This window comes from Lissotriton helveticus, chromosome 5_1, assembly GCF_964261635.1.
Source record: "Lissotriton helveticus chromosome 5_1, aLisHel1.1, whole genome shotgun sequence".
Taxonomy (NCBI): domain Eukaryota; kingdom Metazoa; phylum Chordata; class Amphibia; order Caudata; family Salamandridae; genus Lissotriton; species Lissotriton helveticus.
In genome coordinates, this window is record NC_136065.1 from 1,649,673,119 (window position 1) to 1,649,698,627 (window position 25,509).

The following is a 25,509-nucleotide window of genomic DNA, read 5'->3' on the forward strand; positions in this document are numbered from 1 at the left end:
CGAATAGGATTGTGATATTTGCACCTGGAAGAGTCGGACACGCAGATCCCGAAAAGAAGTAAAGACTCTCTAGCAAGGGCCGTCTTTACCCTGAGTTTAATCTTTACTTTTAGTGAAATGGTTTATGAAAAACCAGTAAGCTGCTCCAGGTGAGGCTCGAACTCACAACCTCGGCATACCTCAATGCAAGTACTGCTGTATAAGTACCGCGCGCTAACCGATTGCGCCACTGGAGCTCACTGTTCTCATATCTCCCCAGTTGAGCCATTTAGAGCTGACCAAGTAGATATTGGCATTGCTCCCTTATTCACTGTGCAAGATCGACTCACATGCTAGCATGTTATCATGACTATTAAAAACTACAGTCCTAATGGAACAGATTTGATAATTCTGCTATATCATGTGCTCTGTCTATTGAACACCACATACATGTGCCAGTTCTGACACAGTCTAGGAGAAACTTATGATTATTTGTAATTAGCACATAGTAAGAATTTCCTAAAAAATGAAACATAGTGGGGGGCGTGGCTTGAACGCCGTACAAGATGGCGGCTTGACCTCGGAGCTCCGTCAGCCGTTCACCGGAGCCGGCGATTTTTTCCGCATTTCCTTGCCAAATGACAGCGCTGATGCCAGATTCTGCCGTCGGAACATGAGGTGAGCAGGGAGAACTAAACTGCTCTTCTCTACACCGGCGGTGTGAGTTGCTTTCACATGTGACGCGCTTCGCTCTTCAGCGGCCGCCATCTTAACCAATTTTCACCGCGCAACCTGCCCTTTCAACAAACGCCGCTTTTTTCACCTCAGCGCGCATAATGCAGAACTTTCAAACACCGAATTCTTGGCATACTAGTCTCCTCGACACCTTATCGTTTCACTTGTGATGCTTGTCTATTGCCTCTTTGACAAGAAACGGAACTGTCTTTTCTCTCAGCCTAACTAGCGCTACTTTCTCATGCTTGACATCCTTATTTACATAACAAAATGTCACCTTGCTCCGCATGGACTTTATGACCTTCCTAAGTCATATTAGCGCTTCAGTTTGTTTTCTCCCTGTTATGAGGTAATACTCTCTCTCAACGCTCTTCCTGGTTTCTATGAGGAGACAGTATATGTTTTGGGGACGCTCATTTTGCTGCATTTCATCACTCTTCGTGGTGCTTTTTTCACCATAAGGAATATTTCTTGCATCACATTTACAACATTTTTCTCATTTGCTGGTTGTGGTGTCATTGCGCTTCCTTCCCCTGTTCTTTATGGGGAAGCTTCGTAACCTCAAGCTTCCAGCTTCAAAGACCAAACCACAACTTTCCTCAGACTCTGATTCTGCGCCACACACTATGGACGACTCTGTTCCCATTAAACCATCTGCTGTCCACGGCGCAATTCCTAAAACTACTGCAACCAGTAAGCTTCAACAACCTGCTTCAATAAAACGTCTGAAAACACACCCTCCTTCTCCAGATTCTTCAGCACATTCTGCGTCAATGGATCTTATTCTGGAGGAGCTTCGTGCACTCAAACCCTTCATGGCTGAGACAACTAAAACTTTACAATTTCTTCACGACAAATGGTCTACTTTGGAGTCGAGGGTTCTCTTGGTGGAACAATCTACAGAAACACTTCAGTCTTCCTGCGCAAAAATTACACTCTTAGAAAAGGATATTTCTCTTTTGAAGAGACAGTCGGAAGAGTTGGAAAATCGCAACCGGAGGAATAACCTTCGCCTTTATAATCTTCCGGAACTTACAGAGGGATCCAACCCTACAGTTTTCTTCCAAACATTTTTGCCACAAATTTTGGGTCTTCCTCCCTCCACCTCTCTTAATATTCAACGTGCGCACCGACTTGGCCCTAAAGTCTCCACCAAGCCCCGCGGAGTCATCATGCTGTTCCTCCAGTATACTGATCTTCTTCAAGTGTTGTCTGCAGCAAAGACTAAAAAACAAATCATATGGGAAGGTCATAGGCTATACCTTTCTCAAGACGTTGCTAAAGTCACAGCTGATCGTCGAAAACAGTTCCTTGATTTACGACCACGTTTGAGAGCCCTTGGCGCCCGTTATGGACTGCTACATCCATGCCTCTTCAAGGTGACATACAAGGACAGAACAACTACTTTCGATGATCCGCTCGTCCTTGAAGAGTTCCTTCGTCGTCACGAAGCCGTCAACATGGACACTGCAAGATCTGTTTAACCATCTTTATTTTGCCATGTGTTCTCATTTTTATATACCTCTGTGTTTTCCTGTAGTTATTTGTTTCTAATGCCTGTATTTGAATGAATATCTCCTACCTATTTATATCCTACCTCTGTTGTGATATTGTTCTTGTGTTCTTTTTTATCTTACTCTCCGTTTGTATCTCTAATGTTTCTTCTAATTTTTATCTTTTTACAGATCCTAACCTCGTGTCTCTTCATCCCGGTGTATCCGTATTTCCCTTCATTTTGTTCCTCCGCTGGTTCCTCAGGTGTTCGACGATGTGAGTCTCTGTTGTTGATGTCGTCCTCTTCTGGCGTCGTCATCCCTCAGTTCCCTTGACTTGTTCGCTATTAGTTAAGATGTTACTTCTTTCTATACTCTTTGCTCTATTTTTTCTATTGCTTCTCTTTTTCTCCTCCTTTTTTCAACTTTTTCGCTTCTCTTCCTCTACTGTTTCATCTCCACTCTCTTTCTTATCTTTCTCTTACATTTCCTGTTTTTCGCATTTTCATTATGATTCTCTTCATTCTATCGCTCATCTCTTAATGTATTTTATCTCATATCATTTTACTGAAGTTACAAATTCCGGGTAGTTACTTGGAATGTTAAGGGGTTAAATAACCCCATTAAACGTCAACGTGTCCTCACTCACCTGGCACGGCTTAAAGCCGATGTAGCTCTTTTGCAAGAATCCCATCTTTCGGACACAGAAGCTACTAAACTTAAACGTTGCTGGGTGGGACATGTTTTTCACTCTCCTGCTTTAGGTAAGAAAAATGGTACTGTTATTTTATGTCATAAAAAGTTAAATGTTTCAGTTGTAACTCACGAACATGATGATAATGGCCGATGGGTTATCTCTAATCTCCTCATTGATAAAATACCTATCGTTATCTTTAATGTTTATGCTCCTACAGGTGTTGATAAGTTATTTTGGCCTGCTATTTCTGACAAGTTGGTTACTCTTAATGAACAATATGTTATTTTTGGTGGTGATTGCAACCAAGTTCTAGACCCTTTTCTTGACAGGAATTCCAAAGTTAAGTTTATCCCCTCCAAGATGCATTCCCAATTTATTACTGCAATTCAGAACTTTGCTCTAGTTGACATATGGAGATTATGTAACCCTGACCTTAAAGAATACACGTTTTATTCCCCCACCCACCACTCTCAATCTCGTATTGATTACCTTTTCCTCAGCAAATCCCTGGCACAACTAACCACCCATTCAGATATTGGCTCCATTTTAATCTCAGACCATGCCCCCGTTTTCGTAGATATTGACCTTATTCCCTTCTCCCCTCATTCGGGACGCTGGAGATTTAATAATTCTTTACTACTAGACCCCATTTTCTCTACTAAATTTATGGATTTTGCTTCTGAATTCTTTACACTAAACCACCTTCCTGGGTCTTCCTTTGTCACAGTTTGGGACTCTTTCAAGGCAGCTGCTAGAGGCTTTATCATCAATTTTGTTTCTCAAAAGAAAAAACAGTTGATTACCAAATCAACTCAACTTTTGGATAGAATTAAGGAACTAGAATATACGTATTATAATTCTACCTCTGAATCATCTCTTCGTGCACTCATTTCTGCCAAAATTGAGTTCAATAGGTTTACTACTAATGCGGCTTCAAATTCTCTCCTTAAATGCAATTCCCGCTATTATGGAGGCCAAAACAAAATGGGCAAACTTCTAGCTAATTACCTTAAAATACGCAAGGAAAAAACAAAGATAGAGTCCTTACTGGATCCTGCTGGTGTTTCCTTGTTCAAAGACAAGGACATATTGGCTCAATTTGTTTCTTTTTACCAAACTTTATATACTCCTGAGTCTAGCCCTGATCCTGATGACCTTCTATCCTATTTCCAGAATATCCCTTCCCCTCAATCTTCTCATGTTGATTTTCAATCATTAGATTTGGACATTTCCTTCTCTGAAATTTCACAAGCTGTTTCGATCCTCCGTAGAGGCAAAGCCCCAGGACCGGACGGGTTTACTATTGAGTTTTACAACCACTTCTCCTCTCTTCTCCTTCCTAAACTTTTATTATTGTTTCAATCCTTTGTCCAATCTGGCTCTTCTCACGGTACTTTTCAAGAAGCATTAATTTGTCTCATACCCAAACCAGATAAAGATCATACGTTATGTAAAAATTATCGCCCAATTTCCTTGGTAAATACTGATTATAAAATTTTCGCCAAAATTATAGCTCTTAGATTAGACCCTCTACTACCAGAACTTATCGGTCCGGAACAATCCGGATTTGTTAAAGGTCGCTTGTCATCGGATAATTCTCGTGTTTTCTTTAACATTTTGAGCAGAGCTGCCTCTCTTCCCTCTCCATTAGCTGCCATTTCTCTCGATGCCGAAAAAGCCTTCGATAGGATAGGCTGGGATTTTATGTTCCAATCTCTTCGTTGGTTTGGTTTTCCACCCAAATTCATTTCTCTTATTTCCTTACTTTATTCCAGTCCCCACGCCTCCATTTTTGCTAACGGTATCACTTCTGATTATTTTCCTCTTCGCAGAGGTGTCCGTCAAGGATGTCCTCTATCTCCTCTTCTGTTTATTCTAGCCTTAGAACCCTTCTTAACCAAAATTAGACGAGACGAGAATATTTCTGGTTTTCAGTATGATTCCCAAAAACAAGTTAAGTTATCGGTATACGCTGATGATATTTTATTTTACTGCTCAGATCCTCACACAACTTTACCTTCCTTCCTTAATCAAGTATCTGCTTTCTCTAATGTATCTGGATATAAACTTAATACGGACAAATGTGAAATCCTCCCCCTGAATCCGTTATGCCTCAAGCATCTATTCGACACTTCTGGCTTTTCCTGGCAACCTTCTAAGATTAAATATTTAGGTGTATGGTTCGCCCCTCGTCTCTCTGACACTCTCAAATTTAATTTCGAATCTCTCTCCACTAAACTCACTACTTCTACCAACCGTTGGAACCCTCTCTTTCTTTCTTGGTGGGGACGCTTAGATTCCATAAAGATGATGCTGACTCCTTTGGTCCTCTACACTATTTCTATGACTCCTATTCACATCCCTACTCATTACTTCAAGTCAATAGATTCTATTCTGCTGAAGTTTTTGTGGAAGGGTAAGAAATCTAGAATAGCTCTTTCTGTTTTAAAGAAGGATAAATCTTTGGGTGGGGTCAAATTTCCCGATTTCAAATCGTATCATACTGCTTTCTCTTTAAAACAAGCCTTTCGTTGGCTTTCTTCAGACCTTCCGTATTATCCTCCACTCTGGCTAACTCTAGAATCATCCTTCCTCCATCCTTATGACTTTAACGAAGTTCTTTCTTTTTCCTCTAATGTCTCTTCTCTCCGATCTCCTATCATTTCTCACACACGTTCTCTTCTTCAGCCGTACTTGCTATCCTCCTACCCTTCTGCTTCTTCTGTTCACACCCAACCTATTTGGCATAATAAGTCCCTTCAAATTCGAAATCGCTCACTTTATTGGAAGTCCTGGCACTCTCGTGGTTTAAAATGGATTTCTCAACTTCTTTCTGCTACTTGTCCTCTTCCTTTTCACCTTCTCCGAACCCAATTTTCATTACCTTCCTCTTCTCGTAAACAATATTTATCGCTGATCCCTTCCCTTGTCCAATATCTCTCCTCCCTTCCCACTACCAACTCTGTTCCTCTACCTCACCTTTCCATCTCTAATGCCCTTGACCAGTCCCCCTCTGCTTCTTTTCTATATAAAGCTCTCCACTCTTCGACTGAACGCACTAAATCTAAGGTTGAGTTGGCTTGGGAGAAAGACTTGTCTCAAAATTGGCCTCCTAATTTTTGGGATAAAATTTGGTCTAAAATTCACAGTACATCTAGAGCTGCCAATACTACCCAAACATTATTTTTTATTTACAACCGTACACTATATACTCCCTTAATTTTGTCTTCTTTCTCCTTGGACACCCCTTCCACCTGTTGGTCCTGTTCTTGTCCTATAGCTGATTTGAAACACATGCTCTTTGACTGCCCTCCCATTCTCCAGTTCTGGCATTTAGTTTGGTCCCAAATTCAAAGAATTTTCAACATCACTCTTTCCTTTTCAATCCTTCACATTTTTCTAGGTTCCCTTTCCCCTGTTCTTCCTGAACCCCACCATAAACACAAACTACTCGATCTCCTGATAGCCATAGCCTTTCATCATATTACATCGCATTGGAAACAGGCTAACGACGTTTCCTTCACTGCATGGTGGAACGCAGTGTGTTTTAACCATCGTCTAGACACCAATTTCGTTTCCCCTATTTCCCTAGCAATTAAGCGTGACCTTCTATGGATCCCCCTTACCGAATATCTATCCAGGATTTCCAGACCATCTCCCATTTCTCCATTACGTAATGTCGAAGTTCAAAAGCCACCGTGATTGTTTTATCCTAATATGTATGAGTTTGTTGGTACAAGCTATGTTTTCTTTTTGCCACCTTTAAGATATATGGTTCTAATGATTTTCCCTCTCCCTCAATATTTCTGATTTTCTTAACATATATTGTTCTATTTTACGTTATTTCTATGAACAATTCCATTGTAATGTAAGAGAGTTTTCTTGTTTTTATCACTTCTGACTGTTTCTGCATGTACTGTCTTTTTCTCTTTATGCCTTAATAAACTTCAAACTTAAAAAAAAAAAATGAAACATAGTCACCTAAGGCAGACGAGGTGGCCGAGTGGTTAAGGCGATGTACTACTAATCCATTGTGCTCAGCACGCGTGGGTTCGAATACCACCTTTGTCGGAACGCCATCAGACACTCTTTTGAAGTTGGGCATGTCTCGTAGTACAATTACACTCTCTTTCAAGACACAGCCATAATCCACTAGAAGGGCCCAACTGACTATTCCATTTTGGCAATTATGTCAAATTAAGGGAAGTGTTTTGTGCTTAATTGAAATTAGATCTTTCATGAAGTGTCCAGAGCATTGCCTTTCCCTCACTCCTGGCCTTCTAACCAGTTTGGATAGATAGACTGATAAGAAAGCAGCTCTTACTTCTAAAGTTTCAGCCATCTCAAGTGTATGACTGTTGACATATGTCTGCCCCACAGAGACAGATCACTTCTAATAAGTGAGTTCTTTATCTGTCACTGATTGCGGACATACTAACTAGAGCTATCAGTATGGTCATAAATGTGAATACTCTTATGTTCTCAAATCAAAATGGAGTTTTTCCTACTTCCAAGAAAAGTGTCTTAAGCATGCTCTTCAATTTGTGCACGCATGTAGACATTCAAATGCAACTGCATTTCCATACAGAGTCTCAAAATCATAGATATCTTCATACCGCAGTAAGAATACATGAAGCGATTTACATACTGCAGGCAGGCTGGCCTTGTAGCTCAGTGGCAGAGCACTGGTCTTGTAAACCAGGGGTCATGAGTTCAAGCCTCATCAGGGCCTTTTTATATGTGAGTTTCTGTATGTTGTTTCCAAGTCATTCTTTCTAGGAGTCACACCTTGTCTTAAGTTTGCTTATTGACAAGCTTCCCTTTCCTGCCTTCATCGTATCAAGAAAACTTCATGTAAACCATTGAACCATAAACTATTGCCTCACCCCTTTCGATCGCCTGACGAACGCCTGACAAACGCCATTCTCACCCCGCCGGGCAAAGCCAAATAAGCCAAGCATATTTAAAGTTCCTTTGAAAGTCAGAGCGAGGACTATGACCTCTGTTCCGACTGAGTCTGCATCCACAGAAAGGATGAAATAAGGATCTAGAAATTTCACCAAGGAGATGTGAACTTCATCCCCCTTAAAATACTTTTCCTCCCAGATGCCCCGGCTCTTAGTCAAATGAGGTTAATCTTCAAAACTCCACCCCCACTAACCATAAATATCCGACTCTCCTGCTGTCCATTCAAATGATACAAGGTATCTTTTACATAGAGAGAATGTGAGAAAAAGCAGAATCGCTTCATAGATTTGGTGACATTGGAAGGGTCGGCTGGATAAAGAAGTGAACCTGATTTCGGGAAAAGGAGTATCGTGATGGGGATGAGGAAAAGAGAACATGGACCACATTCACAAGTTAGAGAAATAAATGTAATAGGTTGAATGGTTTTAAAAAGTTAACTTTGAGCATGAATTGTGTTTTTTAAACTGCAAAGAATTAAAAAATCAATGTGGGATTGGAGGCACAATCTGAGCAGAAAGCACCATAAGCTGCTATGGTGCAACTCTTATGTTGACTAGAAACATTAATATGATGACGCTCTTCCTTTGATATGTCTTTCAGTTCAATTGTATTGTAAGTAGCTGATACAGCACTGTTTGCAGCTCCTCAGTATATGGTTATCCCGTGACAACAATGTTTTCATCATATTTATTATTCTACAAAAGTATTTTGAAATGCACTGATGTGGTGTTTGCATGCTATGCAAGACGGCACATCATGGAATGTTTATAAGGAGCATCGAATAGGATTGTGATATTTGCACCTGGAATAGTCGGACACGCAGATCCTGAAAAGAAGTAAAGACTCTCTAGCAAGGGCCGTCTTTACCCTGAGTTTAATCTTTACTTTTAGTGAAATGGTTTATGAAAAACCAGTAAGCTGCTCCAGGTGAGGCTCGAACTCACAACCTCAGCATGCCTCAATGCAAGTACTGCTGTATAAGTACCGCGCGCTAACCGATTGCGCCACTGTAGCTCACTGTTCTCATATCTCCCCAGTTGAGCCATCTAGATCTGACCAAGTAGATACTGGCACTGCTCCCTTATTCACTGTGCAAGATCGACTCACATGCTAGCATGTTATCATGACTATTGAAAACTACAGTCCTAATGGAACAGATTTGATAATTCTTCTATATCATGTGCTCTGTCTATTGAACACCACATACATTTGCCAGTTCTGACACAGTTTAGGAGAAACTTATGATTATTTGTAATTAGCACATAGTAAGAATTTCCTAAAAAACTGAAACATAGTCACCTAAGGCAGACAAGGTGGCCGAGTGGTTAAGGCGATGGACTGCTAATCCATTGTGCTCTGCACGCGTGGGTTCGAATCCCACCTTCGTCAGAAAGCCATCAGACACTCTTTTGAAGGTGGGCATGTCTCGTAGTACAATTACACTCTCTTTCAAGACACAGCCGTAATCCACTAGAAGGGCCCAACTGACTATTCCATTTTGGCAATTATGTCAAATTAAGGGAAGTGTTTTGTGCTTAATTGAAATTAGATCTTTCATGAAGTGTCCAGAGGATTGCCTTTCCCTCACTCCTGGCCTTCTAACCAGTTTGGATAGATAGACTGATAAGAAAGCAGCTCTTACTCCTAAAGTTTCAGCCATCTCAAGTGTATGACTGTTGACATATGTCTGCCCCACAGAGACAGATCACTTCTAATAAGTGAGTTCTCTATCTGTCACTGATTGTGGACATACTAACTAGAGCTATCAGTGTGGTCATAAATGTGAATACTCTTATGTTCTCAAATCAAAATGGAGTTTTTCCTACTTCCAAGAAAAGTGTCTTAAGCATGCTCTTCAATTTGTGCACGCATGTAGACATTCAAATGCAACTGCATTTCCATACAGTCTCAAAATCATAGATATCTTCATACCACAGTAAGAATACATGAAGCGATTTACATAATGCAGGCAGGCTGTCCTTGTAGCTCAGTGGCAGAGCACTGGTCTTGTAAACCAGGGGTCATGAGTTCAAGCCTCATCACGGCCTTTTTATATGTGAGTTTCTGTATTTTGTTTCCAAGTCATTCTTTCTAGGAGTCACACATTGTCTTAAGTTTGCTTATTGACAAGCTTCCCTTTCCTGCTTTCATCGTATCAAGAAGATTTCATGAAAACCATTGAACCATAAACTATTGCCTCACCCCTTTCGATCGCCTGACGAACGCCTGACAAACGCCATTCTCACCCTGCCGGGCAAAGCCAAATAAGCCATGCATATTTGAAGTTCCTTTGAAAGTCAGAGCGAGGACTATGACCTCTGTTCCGACTGAGTCTGCATCCACAGAAAGGATGAAATAAGGATCTAGAAATTTCACCAAGGAGATGTGAACTTCATCCCCCTTAAAATACTTTTCCTCCCAGATGCCCCGGCTCTTAGTCAAATGAGGTTAATCTTCAAAACCCCACCCCCACTAACCATAAATATCCGACTCTCCTGCTGTCCATTCAAATGATACAAGGTATCTTGTACATAGAGAGAATGTGAGACAAGCATTTGCAATGCAATAGGTCTCGCATTAGGAAAGTTTGAGCTATTGGTATTGTAAATTACACATTTTTTATTTATGTGTTGGTTTTGAAAATAGCGAAAATAGCTTTGTCATTTACAATGCCAAAAGTTTTAACTTCAAGGTATCTTGTACATAGAGAGAATGTGAGAAAAAGCAGAATCGCTTCATAGATTTGGTGACCTTGGAAGGGTCGGCTGGATAAAGAAGTGAACCTGATTTCGGGAAAAGGAGTATCGTGATGGGGATGAGGAAAAGAGAACATGGACCACATTCACAAGTTAGAGAAATAAATGTAATAGGTTGAATGGTTTTAAAAAGTTAACTTTGAGCATGAATTGTGTTTTTTAAACTGCAAAGAATTAAAAAATCAATGTGGGATTGGAGGCACAATCTGAGCAGAAAGCACCATAAGCTGCTATGGTGCAACTCTTATGTTGACTAGAAACATAAATATGATGACGCTCTTCCTTTGATATGTCTTTCAGTTAAATTGTATTGTAAGTAGCTGATACAGCACTGTTTGCAGCTCCTCAGTATATGGTTATCCCGTGACAACAATGTTTTCATCATATTTATTATTCTACAAAAGTATTTTTAAATGCACTGATGTGGTGTTTGCATGCTATGCAAGACGGCACATCATGGAATGTTTATAAGGAGCATCGAATAGGATTGTGATATTTGCACCTGGAAGAGTCGGACACGCAGATCCTGAAAAGAAGTAAGGACTTTCTAGCAAGGGCCGTCTTTACCCTGAGTTTAATCTTTACTTTTAGTGAAATGGTTTATGAAAAACCAGTACGCTGCTCCAGGTGAGGCTCGAACTCACAACCTCAGCATGCCTCAATGCAAGTACTGCTGAATAAGTACCGCGCGCTAACCGATTGCGCCACTGGAGCTCACTGTTCTCATATCTCCCCAGTTGAGCCATCTAGAGCTGACCAAGTAGATACTGGCACTGCTCCCTTATTCACTGTGCAAGATCGACTCACATGTTAGCATGTTATCATGACTATTAAAAACTACAGTCCTAATGGAACAGATTTGATAATTCTGCTATATCATGTGCTCTGTCTATTGAACACCACATACATTTGCCAGTTCTGACACAGTCTAGGAGAAACTTATGATTATTTGTAATTAGCACGTAGTAAGAATTTCCTAAAAAATGAAACATAGTCACCCAAGGTGGCCGTGATAGGCGTCAATCCCAAGCCCCGCCCCCTTCGTACATTATGCTTATGAGTTAGCGGAATGTGTCTAACTGATTACCTGCATTTACGCATTTACGTTTATGTCCTCATTATGCAGTTATTCACTTATGCGTGTGATATCGTTTGCAGTGTTCTTAGCTTAGCATGTGTGACACCATTTTGTATTATTTCTCTTTGCGTGCAAACTGTACTTGCTCATTCCCCCTCCCGTAGGAATAGGAATAATTCCTTGTGTCAGCATATATGCATTTCTTGGTTTACTGTAGCTGAAGCTCCTGCTAGCGAAACTCCTTATCAGGCCGTTCTCATGCGCTGGGGATGTAGCGGCCTGGCTCTGTGTCCTTGGGAGATGATAACAAGTGTTGCTATTGCAGGTGCAGATGCCTCTTGTATGAGGCCATTGTCCACACCCCTGGTGGACCAGTACTTTTCCATTATGGGCGTGTTTACTCTGCCTACTCGTAATATAATGTATCACCATGATGATGTGAGGCAGTCTTTCTCGGCACACTCTTAGGGGTGAGGTCGATATAGGGCCCTCTCATATGGGAGTTTGTGGCCTAATAAACTTACTTTGTTTATTCTTCTCCACTGTCCGGCTGACTTATTTTGGGTAACTGTAGGTGAGTGAGGTAAGTCACTCAGGTGGTATTTTGGCCACGCTTATCAGATGGCGCCCGAACAGGTACTCCGCGATTAGGACCTTTCTCACCCGTAAGTGGGTAGCAGAAGGCCGGAGACCCCCTGGTCGGCACGGTGGGCCCGGGTACCCACTTTGATGCCGAGCTTGGTTCTCGCAGCGCTGCCCCACCTTGCTGATCGGAGGAGGTCTCGGTCCATGATCCTACGCCGGAGTCCGGAAGGCGGAACCTTGGAGCTGACCGTGTTGGTCCAGCCAGCCGGAAGTGGAGAACGGTAGAGGTCGGGACCGCGCACGGAAGGTAAGTGGTCCGACCGGTGATTGAGGGGGCCGGAGTGCTCCGTGAGACCGGTGTGTCTCTGGTGATTGGAGGAGCCGGTGTGCTTCTGGGGCTAGTGTGCTCCGGGAAACTCAGGGTGCGGATAGCGCTCTGACAGACTTGATGGAGACTGGGGAACGTGGGTTTGTGAAAAATCCGACTGGATAGTACTGCGGGTTGGTGAGCGGCTTGCGGCGCGAGGATTTTGGGCTCGCCCGAACACCTAATGTGGTGATTTGCGGGAGGGTGCCGGGTCCCGCGCGGTGTGGCACCTGCCGATTTGTAGTGCTGCCCGGGAAACGGATTGGTTTCCCAGTCTCGGAACAGCGGGTGTAGGCTGTTCAGTCCTCGGTAGTGTCCAGGTTTCCCAGGACTTGGTCGACGGGCCTTGTCCCATCTTGGTAACACGTGTTTTGGTTTGGATTCTATTTGATTGATATATGTATATGATACTGTGAATTTTTACTGTGTTGTTGTGTGTTGTAAGAATACAAAATGCCGTGCTTTAGTAAATTGTGGTGTTTCGGGTGTTGTGATGAGGTTTCAGATGTGAGATTGGCTAAGAGCCAACCTGCCCCACAGGAAGGCTCTCCAAATTTCGACATGTACGTCAAACACGGCTTGCCTCCTATTTTGTTTTCCTCTTTATGGCATAAGTATACAATGGATAATGTGGATTTGCAGTGGCCCTTACTAGGCTCTTTTGACGCGGCAAAATTAGACTATTTGCAAGACAAATTATTTGCTAGGCGCAGCCGCCAGAGTATGTTTGATTCTTTGCGAATGTGGCAGAAGGAGGCACGGGAACGGCAGATAAGGGAGGAGAAGGTTGCTCAGAAAAGATCGGCTCAGACTATGGCACAGAAGGCGAGGGAACACACTAAGAAAGAGAATGAGCTGCGGATTGAGCGCGCAGATAGGCGTTTTAGGTTATTGGAAAATAAGTGCTATGTGGTAAAGGAAGAGGATGTAGACGAGATGGAAGATATTTTGAGCGCCCGACCCCCTCCCCCATATGCTCCACAGCCGCTGTACCCCGTGCTCGGAGATTCCGCCCCACAGGCGGTGGTTTCAGTTCCCCAAATCAGTGTCCCTCCCTTGTCCGGTACACCTGCTTCCTTTGCAGGGGGGCCTACTTCCCCTTCTACCACGGCACCCTTGCTCCCTTTCTCGGCGGCGAGCCCTGCGTCTGCTGCGCTATCCCCGGTGTTCTCTGCTGGCCCCGCTATCCCCACTGTTTCTGCCAGTGCCACTCCTCAGAGCGCGTTGCGAACACCTGCTAGAGGAGCGGAGGGAGGACTACTCCATCAGGTACGAAAGTTACTCACACGCGCTACTGTACCCCTAGACGAGAAGACAATGGTAGCTAATCAAGCTTGTCAATGGGCCAGGAATAACATTTATTCATTAGAGGATATTTGGTCTACTATGAAGGATTATGAGCCTTTGATGCAGCAGCATGCTTTGTGGCACATGTCAACGACCCTAATAGCGCTATGGGAGCAGGGATATGGTGGTGAGGCGCCAGCGATTCTTCGCGATATTAAGGCTCATGCTTACAGGGCTAATACTGGAGCGGGGGAAGTGCTCCGTAGTCTGAGGTATTTGTTGGAGTACAGGAATGAGCTAACAGCAACAGGTGAGACCCACTTCCCGGGGATACATCCAATGCGTGAAGTACACCCTATATTTCACCCTGAGGTATCTGAAATAGTAGACCCGACCACCTTGGTAGTGACTAGACCACGTGTAGATGCTCATTTCCAAGAACAATGGGTGTATACGCCCTGGAAAAGGAGCAAAGTATTAGCTCTGAAAGCGCAGTTGCCCGACTCTAGGAAGAATCCAACGGCTTATTACAAAGAATTAACAGAGGCAGCCTCCTCAACAGTGATGACGTTAGCAGATATTGAACTGTTTTTCGGATTATTGGTCCCCGTGGATGTGTGGAGACAGGTGAAGGGTTCGGAACATAGAGAGGAGTTAGGCGGAACTTGGGAAGAATTTACAGATTGGGACAAGGAACGTAAGCCAGGCGAAAAGCCGAAACCAGAGATACTAGCATTACCCGGGCGTATAATTAAATATATGCATTCACTCATTCCTCCTAAAAAGGTAGATTGGGATAAGTTAACGGCTTGCAAACAGAAAAAGGATGAGGCAGTTTCAGATTTCTTGACCCGCTTTGAGGAAACGTTTATGGATTTTAGCGGACAAGATATCTCTCAAGATGGAGGGCTGCTTCTTTTTGTCAATAGATTCGTTACGAATCTGCTACCAGAAATATCGGCCCGACTGCAAGCATCTGAGAGTACATGGACAACATCTACCCCCTCAGGCATTTTGAGCATGGCCCAGTATTATGAACATAGAGAGAATGAGAACAAAGACAGGCAGGAAAAGAAGGCGAAAGATTTGAAGACGAAGGTTTTGTTGCAGCAAGTAGCGAAGGGCAGAGGACGGGGAGCCCCGCCCGCGTCAGGTGGTCGAGGAAGTAGCTTCGGGAGGGGAGAGAGAAGAGAGCGTTTGGGACCCAACCAGTGCGCTAACTGTAAACAGGAAGGGCACTGGTGGAAAGATTGTCCAGTACTACGGTCCCAGACTGGACCTGGTAGGGGACGAGGTCGGGGAGATGCGAATAGAGACACTAGACAGTCCGAGGAGGGCAGGAGACCGGGAGGAAATTACTTTGACGGAGGAAAGGATAGACAGCATTCTCAGAGGGAGGGCGATGATGGCAGGGATAGACAGTTCTACAACGATGATTTCACAGGATTTTCCTATAACTAGGACAGCGTAGGGCAGAGTGAGGGACCTGTTTCTGTGGATGTTGATCAACGTGGGCCTTATGTAACGGCAGACTTGTCGGGATCCCATCAGAAATTTTTATTGGATACAGGTGCTACGAAAAGTTCTGTAGCACGTTCTCAGGTTCCAGGGGCGGCTCTGTCTGGCAAGACTAATGTTTCGGTGGGGTTCTCTGGTACACCGGTGGTTAGCCCCATCTCTAAGCCCTTGACACTTACGATTGGCCCCTTTACTGTTGACTCCCCTTTTCTCTTGACTTCGAATTGTGGTGAAAATTTGCTAGGTTTGGATTTGTTAAAAAGGTTGCATGCTACGATTTACTGTTCCCCGGATGGTGTGTACCTCACGATGGGTCCTTCTGTCGCGCGTGCGCAGCAATGTTTTTCAAAGGACGAGCCCCTCCCAGTTGAGTTCAGGGATGTCCCTCCGAGTCTGTGGGCCAGTAGCGATACTGATGTGGGAAAAATGGACATTGCACCGGTGTCCATAAATGTTAAGGTGGGAGCGAAGCTGCCTCGCATACCTCAATATAAGATATCTAGAGATGGAGAGAGGGCTCTGTTGCAGATTATACAGGATTTGATTGGATCAGGGGTGGTCGAGGAGACGGACTCGAATATTTGTAATAGTCCGATACTTCCGATACTTAAAAGGTCCTCAGGTGCCGAGGGTGAGAATACACCTGATGTCTATCGTTTTGTGATTGATTTACGCCATGTTAACAAAGTGGTGGAGCCCCAGTACCCAGTGGTTTCTGACATTACTACCATTTTGACTATGATACCTCCGTCAGCTAAATACTTTTCAGTGTTGGACCTTAAGAATGCGTTCTTCAGTATACCCGTTCACCCAGATAGCAGGTACCTCTTCGGATTCTCATTGGCTGGCCGTAGTTTTAGATTTTGTAGAATTCCTCAAGGTTATACAGAAAGCCCTAGTATTTACAGTCAAGCATTGAAAGCACAGTTAGATGATTTGGAGCTCCCGCAAGGAAATGTCTTGTTGCAATACGTGGATGATATTCTCATCGCCTCCGATACTGAGGAGGGGTGCCGAGAGTCTACTGTTAAATTGTTACACCATTTGGCTCATAAGGGACACAAGGTGTCCCTCCCTAAATTCCAATACTGCCGACAGGAAGTCACCTACCTCGGTCACCTCCTATCGAAGGACGGGAGAAGGCTGACACCAGAACGCGTTAAGGCAATAACTAACATGGCAGTACCTAAAACACAGCGAGAGGTGCGCGCATTCTTGGGTATAACATCGTACTGTCGTCAGTGGATACCAAATTATGCTTTACTAACAAAACCCCTGCTGTATCTGACCACGAAAGAGGTGTGTGAGCCCCTACCTTGGACACCTGCATGCCAAGAAGCGTTTGAGTTGTTGAAGACTGCTTTATGTTCTGCACCCGTTTTGGGAACACCCAATTACCAGAAGCCTTTTGTACTCTATGTGCACGAGGCGGAAGGTTGCGCGTTGTCTGTCTTAACACAAGATTTTGGAGGGAAACAGAGACCGTGTGCTTACTTCTCTGCAATGCTCGACAATGTGGCAAGAGCGCTTCCGAGCTGTCTAAGGGCTACAGCGGCTGCTGCAGTCTCGATAAGACAATCGGCAGGGCTCGTACTGGGTTCAGCTCTTACGGTAATGGTACCACATGCAGTGGACATTTTACTAAATAGAACACAGATGCAGCATTTAACTAGCGCTCGCCTGACTGGTTATGAGATGACACTATTTGCCCCACATGTAACGATAAAAAGATGCGCTACCCTGAATCCGGCCACACTGTTGCCTCTCCCTTCGGACAAGAAAGATGGTGAAGTGCATGACTGCCTGTTCCGAACAGAGGAGGAGACAAAAGGGAGAGTAGATTTGACGGATAAGCCCCTAGATGATCCTGACAGAGAGTTGTCTGTTGATGGGTCTTGTTTTAAACTAGCGGACGGCACCACAACAGCAGCATATGCAGTGACGACATTACACACAGTGGTGGAGACTTCTAGAGTCCCGTATAACTCAGCCCAAGCTGCAGAGATAATAGCGTTGATGCGTGCATGTGAACTGAGTGAAGGATTGGATGTGAACATTTATACTGACAGCCAATACGCCTTTGGCGTGGCTCATAGCTATGGAAGACTGTGGGCAGAGAGGGGATTTTTGACATCACACGGACAACGCATTCAACACGGCCCATTGATATTGCGCCTGTTGACGGCTCTAACGCTTCCCAGAAGGCTAGCAGTCATAAAGTGTAGTGCACACAAAGCGGTGGTTGATGATGTGGGGCGGGGAAACGCGTTTGCAGATCAGACAGCCAAAGAAACTGCCAGAAACAGACTCCCGCGAATGTTTGTGGCTGGACCGGCTAGATGGGTGCCAGACATTAATATGTTTTCAGATACTGTACAGAGTGTGCGGAACATACAGGAGAAAGTGACTGAGGAGGAGCTGAGGGAATGGAAGAATGGAAAGGGACAGCTGGACTCGGATGAGTGTTGGACGGATGTGACAGACAAAAGACGATGGTTGCTCCCAAATGCATATGTCCTCCCAGTGGTGACAATGGCTCATGGACCAGCTCATATAAGTGCCAAAGGAATATGTAAATTATTAGACCCAGTATGGAGTAATAAGAACATTTCCAGGGTGGCCACACGTATGGTACAACAGTGCATGATTTGTTTACGACACAATCCTGGGAAGGGAACACCTGTCCCTGTGGGTAATTTTGCACCCCCAACATACCCCTTTGAAGTAATACAGATGGATTACATTGAAATGGAAAGAGTGAACAATCTTAAGTATGTACTTGTGGTGGTGTGCGCATTCAGTAGGTGGGTGGAGGCCTTTCCAACAAAAGACTGTACAGCCATGTCGACAGCTAAAATGTTGATTAAGGAATACTTCAGCAGGTTCGGGTTACCTAGGGTGATCTGGAGTGATAACGGTACTTCCTTCAATGCAGAACTGATGAAAAATATATGCAAGGGATTACAAATCTCTCAAAAATTCCACGCAGCCTTACACCCACAGGCTGCGGGTTTAGTTGAAAGATTTAATGGTACGTTGAAATTGAAAATGGCCAAGATACAAGAAAGTACTGGGCTACGCTGGCCAGACGCTCTTCCCCTTGCTCTACTCTCCACACGAGTTACAGTAAATTCCAAGACAGGTGTTTCTCCCCACGAAGTTGTATTCGGCAGGCCAGCAAATGTGTGGGGAGTTCCTAGACCTAAATGTTTCTCAGAGATCGAATATCCTATGCTGACAGACTACTTGTATGCTTTGACTAAAGATCTCCATTCTGTTCACCAGCAGGTAGCAGACACACTGAAGCCGCTGCCTGAGGGGCCCGGTCACGGCATCAACCCAGGGGACTGGGTCGTCGTTAAGAAATACCAGCGGAAGTCCTGTTTGGAGCCCAGGTGGTCTGAGCCGAGGTTGGTGCTGCTCACCACCCGCACCGCACTTCGAGTGGAGGGCCGTAAGGCGTGGACGCACGCCTCTCACGTGAAGAAAGTTCCACTGCCTTTACCCTATGATGCATGGGTAAGAGGTGGCATTGCAGATCACGAAACAGAATCGTTGCCTAAGTATCTCCCTTTCTCTGATGCTGTGTTGATTGGGGAGGAGCACGATGACAAAGCACGGAAGCCAGCCCTGAGTACGAGTAGCGAGGTTTCTATCGGTCACGGTGCTCAAGTGACCGAAGCCACCTCTTTTCCAAACGATCCACCAATTCTGTTTTCAGACCACGAAGTGCGAGGGAGCACTCGCTATAACTTGCGGCCCAGGAAAGAGAGGCAAACGCATTGAGCACTGGAAGAAGGGCTGAGATAGGGATAGGAGTGGACTATAGTCGATAGGTGAGTGTAGCAATAGGGATGGACTGCTGAAAGGAGCCCTGGTGCACTTCTGAGACATTGCTGGATGGAACATTAGAGTTCAACGTGGGCCCAAGTTTAGTGCTCCTGAGTCACTGCAGTTGTGTGACTCCGTCGAGGGAATAGGGTTTGCGAAGTTGAAAGCCTGCCTATGAGGCTTTAACGGACATAGGGCGAACAGCCCATCGAAGGGTGAAGAACCCCTCTGGCCGGTTTTGGAGTGTCTGAACTTTTAGTAGTGTCCCTAGTTTTTGAACTTTTAGGATATCCCTTGCCCCGTTCTCTAGCAGAAATTTACCCTTTTGGTCGTCCAATACCCGATGAGGAACAGCCTTTTGCTGCTCCCCGCAGACTAGAACCAGATTCACCATGGCGTGCCCTATCACGAAAAAGTAAAATTGTGGTTATTGTGGTGCTCATTATCGTTTTTCTGATTATGCTTGGAATATTGTTTTTTCTAGACAAAGCTTACCCAGTCCACAAAATGGTTCCTACCCCTTCTCCCTTACCCGAACATAATATGGTTACTGTCGATTATGGTGAACAATGTATGAGAAAAGGTTACCGTGATAATGTCTTCATAAAAACGTTACATCATGCACACGCTGTATACAATGTGACAGATTGTTGGGTATGTGGATTGCTTCCTTCTGCAGCATACAAGAAGGACAGGTTATTGGCACTGCAATTAACCCCTGTGAATAGCTGTGTGGGCTGGTATACCTTGATAGGTAGGGTGAAGTTTTTCCAGCAGCCTGACTCTCTCACCCCACGACTCCCCGACAGTAGGTCTACACTGACGATGCGAGTACGCCCTTTGCCTCCCTCATCTCTTGGACGATTATTTACTGATGGACGTTTTGACCAAATATTTTTAGAGACTTGCTCGACAAAATTGGACAAATTTCTGATACCTAATGACACTGATAAGGTACGAGTGAGTTTTCTACAGTTAAACTCTTCTCTAGCATACCGACGCCCTCCTGCTACAAACAGTAGTGGTCATTCTCTGGTGGCCCTAGCAGTAGTGGGACCCTCGCCTTATTTCTGTATACAGGGTAGAGGTCCGATAAAGGTGGGTGACAGCATTTGTAATGTGACTACTTCGATTAGGTTGACCCTTCGTCCTTCGCTTGTCACTCCCCCTAATGTCTACTTTGTATGTGGCGATAATGGGTACCTGTGGTTGCCTGAGGGTTGGGGTGGGACATGTTACCTGGCCTACTTACTCCCTCCTGTTTATGTAGCACCTTCGGATTATCATAAGACACATAGGAGGTTTGACGTGGTGCAAGGACAGCGAAAAAGGAGGGACCTTCAAGTTGATGACGTTGATCAGACGGACACAGCTGGACAGCAGTTTAACGATTTTTCTAAAGGCCTGTTGCCATTCTGGGGCCCTATCTTTAATAGTAGGTCCATCAGACGTCTTTCACGGGTTATGGAAAAGGTGGTGAATACTGAAGCTGATATTGCAGCTAATATGTCACTGGAGATGCAGGCTATGAGATTATTCACGATTCAGAATAGGATGGTTCTTGACGTCATCCTGGCAGATATGGGTGGAGCTTGCCGCGTCATCGGGACGTCTTGCTGCGTGTATATTCCTGACTCCGCCCCGACAGTTAACTTGGCTGTGCAGAAGCTTCATAGGTTGGCTGCTGAACTTCATCAAGATACTGGTACTTGGTCCCTACAGACATGGTTGTGGGGTCTTTTCTCTTCCTGGGGTTGGAAAATATTCATGGTCATTATAGGTGTTATAGGTTTCCTACTGTCATGCTGCCTCTGCGTTTACTGCCTTCCCCCTTGTTGCTCCATGTGTGCCAGCAATATGAAAAAGTCTACGAAAAGATTGAAACAATATCCTGTCTCCGATGCTGTTGAGCTTACTGATGCTAATTGGTTGATACTCATTCATGATGATGTTCTGGTTTAAGTATGTCATTCCAGTTTTTCCAAGCCCATAGATTTTGCTGTAAAGGCCCTCCTTTTGGTTAATAAATGGAAACAAACGTGTTAGCCACAGTCCGCTAAAAGGAGGGTCTGATAGGCGTCAATCCCAAGCCCCGCCCCTTCGTACATTATGCTTATGAGTTAGCGGAATGTGTCTAACTGATTACCTGCATTTACGCATTTACGTTTATGTCCTCATTATGCAGTTATTCACTTATGCGTGTGATATCGTTTGCAGTGTTCTTAGCTTAGCATGTGTGACACCATTTTGTATTATTTCTCTTTGCGTGCAAACTGTACTTGCTCATTCCCCCTCCCGTAGGAATAGGAAGAATTCCTTGTGTCAGCATATATGCATTTCTTGGTTTACTGTAGCTGAAGCTCCTGCTAGCGAAACTCCTTATCAGGCCGTTCTCATGCGCTGGGGATGTAGCGGCCTGGCTCTGTGTCCTTGGGAGATGATAACAAGTGTTGCTATTGCAGGTGCAGATGCCTCTTGTATGAGGCCATTGTCCACACCCCTGGTGGACCAGTACTTTTCCATTATGGGCGTGTTTACTCTGCCTACTCGTAATATAATGTATCACCATGATGATGTGAGGCAGTCCTTCTCGGCACACTCTTAGGGGTGAGGTCGATATAGGGCCCTCTCATATGGGAGTTTGTGGACTAATAAACTTACTTTGTTTATTCTTCTCCACTGTCCGGCTGACTTATTTTGGGTAACTGTAGGTGAGTGAGGTAAGTCACTCAGATGGTATTTTGGCAACGCTTATCAGCCGAGTGGTTAAGGCGATGGACTGCTAATCCATTGTGCTTTGCACGCGTGGGTTCGAATCCCACCTTCTTCGGAAAGCCATCAGACACTCTTTTGAAGGTGGGCATGTCTCGTAGTACAATTACACTCTCTTTCAAGACACAGCCGTAATCCACTAGAAGGGCCCAACTGACTATTCCATTTTGGCAATTATGTCAAATTAAGGGAAGTGTTTTGTGCTTAATTGAAATTAGATCTTTCATGAAGTGTCCAGAGGATTGCCTTTCCCTCACTCCTGGCCTTCTAACCAGTTTGGATAGATAGACTGATACGAAAGCAGCTCTTACTCCTAAAGTTTCAGCCATCTCAAGTGTATGACTGTTGACATATGTCTGCCCCACAGAGACAGATCACTTCTAATAAGTGAGTTCTCTATCTGTCACTGATTGCGGACATACTAACTAGAGCTATCAGTGTGGTCATAAATGTGAATACTCTTATGTTCTCAAATCAAAATGGAGTTTTTCCTACTTCCAAGAAAAGTGTCTTAAGCATGCTCTTCAATTTGTGCACGCATGTAGACATTCAAATGCAACTGCATTTCCATACAGAGTCTCAAAATCATAGATATCTTCATACCGCAGTAAGAATACATGAAGCGATTTACATAATGCAGGCAGGCTGTCCTTGTAGCTCAGTGGCAGAGCACTGGTCTTGTAAACCAGGGGTCATGAGTTCAAGCCTCATCACGGCCTTTTTATACGTGAGTTTCTGTATGTTGTTTCCAAGTCATTCTTTCTAGGAGTCACACATTGTCTTAAGTTTGCTTATAGACAAGCTTCCCTTTCCTGCTTTCATCGTATCAAGAAGACTTCATGAAAACCATTGAACCATAAACTATTGCCTCACCCCTTTCGATCGCCTGACGAACGCCTGACAAACGCCATTTTCACCCTGCTGGGCAAAGCCAAATAAGCCATGCATATTTGAAGTTCCTTTGAAAGTCAGAGCGAGGACTATGACCTCTGTTCCGACTGAGTCTGCATCCACAGAAAGGATGAAATAAGGATCTAGAAATTTCACCAAGGAGATGTGAACTTCATCCCCCTTAAAATACTTTTCCTCCCAGATGCCCCGGCTCTTAGTCAAATGAGGTTAATCTTCAAAACCCCACCCCCACTAACCATAAATATCCGACTCTCCTGCTGTCCATTCAAATGATACAAGGTATCTTGTACATAGAGAGAATGTGAGAAAAAGCAGAATCGCTTCATAGATTTGGTGACTTTGGAAGGGTCGGCTGGATAAAGAAGTGAACCTGATTTCGGGAAAAGGAGTATCGTGATGGGGATGAGGAAAAGAGAACATGGACCACATTCACAAGTTAGAGAAATAAATGTAATAGGTTGAATGGTTTTAAAAAGTTAACTTTGAGCACGAATTGTGTTTTTTAAACTGCAAAGAATTAAAAAATCAATGTGGGATTGGAGGCACAATCTGAGCAGAAAGCACCATAAGCTGCTATGGTGCAACTCTTATGTTGACTAGAAACATTAATATGATGACGCTCTTCTTTTGATATGTCTTTCAGTTAAATTGTATTGTAAGTAGCTGATACAGCACTGTTTGCAGCTCCTCAGTATATGGTTATCCCGTGACAACAATGTTTTCATCATATTTATTATTCTACAAAAGTATTTTTAAATGCACTGATGTGGTGTTTGCATGCTATGCAAGACGGCCCATCATGGAATGTTTATAAGGAGCATCGAATAGGATTGTGATATTTGCAAGTCAGCCACGCAGATCCTGAAAAGAAGTAAAGACTCTCTAGCAAGGGCCGTCTTTACCCTGAGTTTAATCTTTACTTTTAGTGAAATGGTTTATGAAAAACCAATAAGCTGCTCCAGGTGAGGCTCGAACTCACAACCTCGGCATGCCTCAATGCAAGTACTGCTGTATAAGTACCGCGCGCTAACCGATTGCGCCTCTGGAGCTCACTGTTCTCATATCTCTCCAGTTGGCAGTCTAGAGCTGACCAAGTAGATACTGGCACTGCTCCCTTATTCACTGTGCAAGATCGACTCACATGCTAGCATGTTATCATGACTATTAAAAACTAAAGTCCTAATGGAACAGATTTGATAATTCTGCTATATCATGTGCTCTGTCTATTGAACACCACATACATTTGCCAGTTCTGACACAGTCTAGGAGAAACTTATGATTATTTGTAATTAGCACATAGTAAGAATTTCCTAAAAAATGAAACATAGTCACCAAAGGCAGACAAGGTGGCCAAGTGGTTAAGGCGATGGACTGCTAATCCATTGTTCTCTGCACGCGTGGGTTTGAATCCCACCTTCGTCGGAAACCCATCAGACACTCATTTGAAGGTGGGCATGTCTCGTAGTACAATTACACTCTCTTTCTAGACACAGCCATAATCCACTAGAAGGGCCCAACTGACTATTCCATTTTGGCAATTATGTCAAATTAAGGGAAGTGTTTTGTGCTTAATTGAAATTAGATCTTTCATGAAGTGTCCAGAGGATTGCCTTTCCCTCACTCCTGGCCTTCTAACCAGTTTGGATAGATAGACTGATAAGAAAGCAGCTCTTACTCCTAAAGTTTCAGCCATCTCAAGTGTATGACTGTTGACATATGTCTGCCCCAGAGAGACAGATCACTTCTAATAAGTGAGTTCTTTATCTGTCACTGATTGCGGACATACTAACTAGAGCTATCAGTATGGTCATAAATGTGAATACTCTTATGTTCTCAAATCAAAATGGAGTTTTTCCTACTTCCAAGAAAAGTGTCTTAAGCATGCTCTTCAATTTGTGCACGCATGTAGACATTCAAATGCAACTGCATTTCCATACAGAGTCTCAAAATCATAGATATCTTCATACCGCAGTAAGAATACATGAAGCGATTTACATACTGCAGGCAGGCTGGCCTTGTAGCTCAGTGGCAGAGCACTGGTCTTGTAAACCAGGGGTCATGAGTTCAAGCCTCATCAGGGCCTTTTTAGGGCTCGGCTGAAACGCGCGGAAGCGCGTCTCCGCCGAGAACTTATTGTGGCCGTGTCTCCTTTCAAGGAGACATTCCTGGCCGCGCGCATCGCCTTGGAGGCGATTCGAAAGGAGCACGCGAACGCGCTCGCTGCATTCCCAGGGCTCGGCTGAACGCGCGGAAGGAACGGGGACTGTAATGCTTGTTTTCCTTTTGTAAATAATAGCGCTTTCACGAGGCATAGGAAAAAGGTAGACATAAGTGCGGCGTTTGGATCATTAGCTTAATTTGAGCTGGAATTGCGTTTGGATCATTAGCTTAATTTGAGCTGGAATTTCTTTGTTGTAAGTTGGAGGCGGGAAGGGACCAGTGGGGCCGTCGCGAAGCCTCTCCCTGGCAGGCTTGTTGAAGTTTGATTGTCTTTGTTGTGATAATCTGAAATTAATTTGCACTTGAGCCCA

General features: G+C 44.1%; 12 non-coding genes across 12 annotated transcripts; 8 read left to right on the forward strand and 4 right to left on the reverse strand.

The window, feature by feature from the left end:
• Positions 1–141: 141 nt before the first annotated feature.
• TRNAI-UAU (transfer RNA isoleucine (anticodon UAU)) lies at positions 142–236 on the reverse strand. The gene is made up of 2 exons: positions 199–236; positions 142–177 (listed from the first exon to the last, which is right to left on the reverse strand). It is a non-coding gene; the product is annotated as a tRNA-Ile (tRNA).
• Positions 237–6,893: 6,657 nt separating this feature from the next.
• TRNAS-ACU (transfer RNA serine (anticodon ACU)) lies at positions 6,894–6,975 on the forward strand. Its single transcript has one exon. It is a non-coding gene; the product is annotated as a tRNA-Ser (tRNA).
• Positions 6,976–7,564: 589 nt separating this feature from the next.
• Positions 7,565–7,636, forward strand: TRNAT-UGU (transfer RNA threonine (anticodon UGU)). The gene has a single exon. It is a non-coding gene; the product is annotated as a tRNA-Thr (tRNA).
• Positions 7,637–8,791: 1,155 nt separating this feature from the next.
• Positions 8,792–8,886, reverse strand: TRNAI-UAU (transfer RNA isoleucine (anticodon UAU)). Its single transcript has 2 exons — positions 8,849–8,886; positions 8,792–8,827 (listed from the first exon to the last, which is right to left on the reverse strand). It is a non-coding gene; the product is annotated as a tRNA-Ile (tRNA).
• Positions 8,887–9,179: 293 nt separating this feature from the next.
• Positions 9,180–9,261, forward strand: TRNAS-GCU (transfer RNA serine (anticodon GCU)). The gene has a single exon. It is a non-coding gene; the product is annotated as a tRNA-Ser (tRNA).
• Positions 9,262–9,844: 583 nt separating this feature from the next.
• On the forward strand, positions 9,845–9,920 carry TRNAT-UGU (transfer RNA threonine (anticodon UGU)). Its single transcript has one exon. It is a non-coding gene; the product is annotated as a tRNA-Thr (tRNA).
• A 1,327-nt stretch (positions 9,921–11,247) lies between these two features.
• TRNAI-UAU (transfer RNA isoleucine (anticodon UAU)) lies at positions 11,248–11,342 on the reverse strand. The gene is made up of 2 exons: positions 11,305–11,342; positions 11,248–11,283 (listed from the first exon to the last, which is right to left on the reverse strand). It is a non-coding gene; the product is annotated as a tRNA-Ile (tRNA).
• Positions 11,343–22,043: 10,701 nt separating this feature from the next.
• On the forward strand, positions 22,044–22,124 carry TRNAS-GCU (transfer RNA serine (anticodon GCU)). Its single transcript has one exon. It is a non-coding gene; the product is annotated as a tRNA-Ser (tRNA).
• Positions 22,125–22,709: 585 nt separating this feature from the next.
• TRNAT-UGU (transfer RNA threonine (anticodon UGU)) lies at positions 22,710–22,785 on the forward strand. The gene has a single exon. It is a non-coding gene; the product is annotated as a tRNA-Thr (tRNA).
• Positions 22,786–23,932: 1,147 nt separating this feature from the next.
• On the reverse strand, positions 23,933–24,027 carry TRNAI-UAU (transfer RNA isoleucine (anticodon UAU)). The gene is made up of 2 exons: positions 23,990–24,027; positions 23,933–23,968 (listed from the first exon to the last, which is right to left on the reverse strand). It is a non-coding gene; the product is annotated as a tRNA-Ile (tRNA).
• A 291-nt stretch (positions 24,028–24,318) lies between these two features.
• On the forward strand, positions 24,319–24,400 carry TRNAS-GCU (transfer RNA serine (anticodon GCU)). The gene has a single exon. It is a non-coding gene; the product is annotated as a tRNA-Ser (tRNA).
• A 589-nt stretch (positions 24,401–24,989) lies between these two features.
• On the forward strand, positions 24,990–25,061 carry TRNAT-UGU (transfer RNA threonine (anticodon UGU)). Its single transcript has one exon. It is a non-coding gene; the product is annotated as a tRNA-Thr (tRNA).
• Positions 25,062–25,509: the final 448 nt, after the last annotated feature.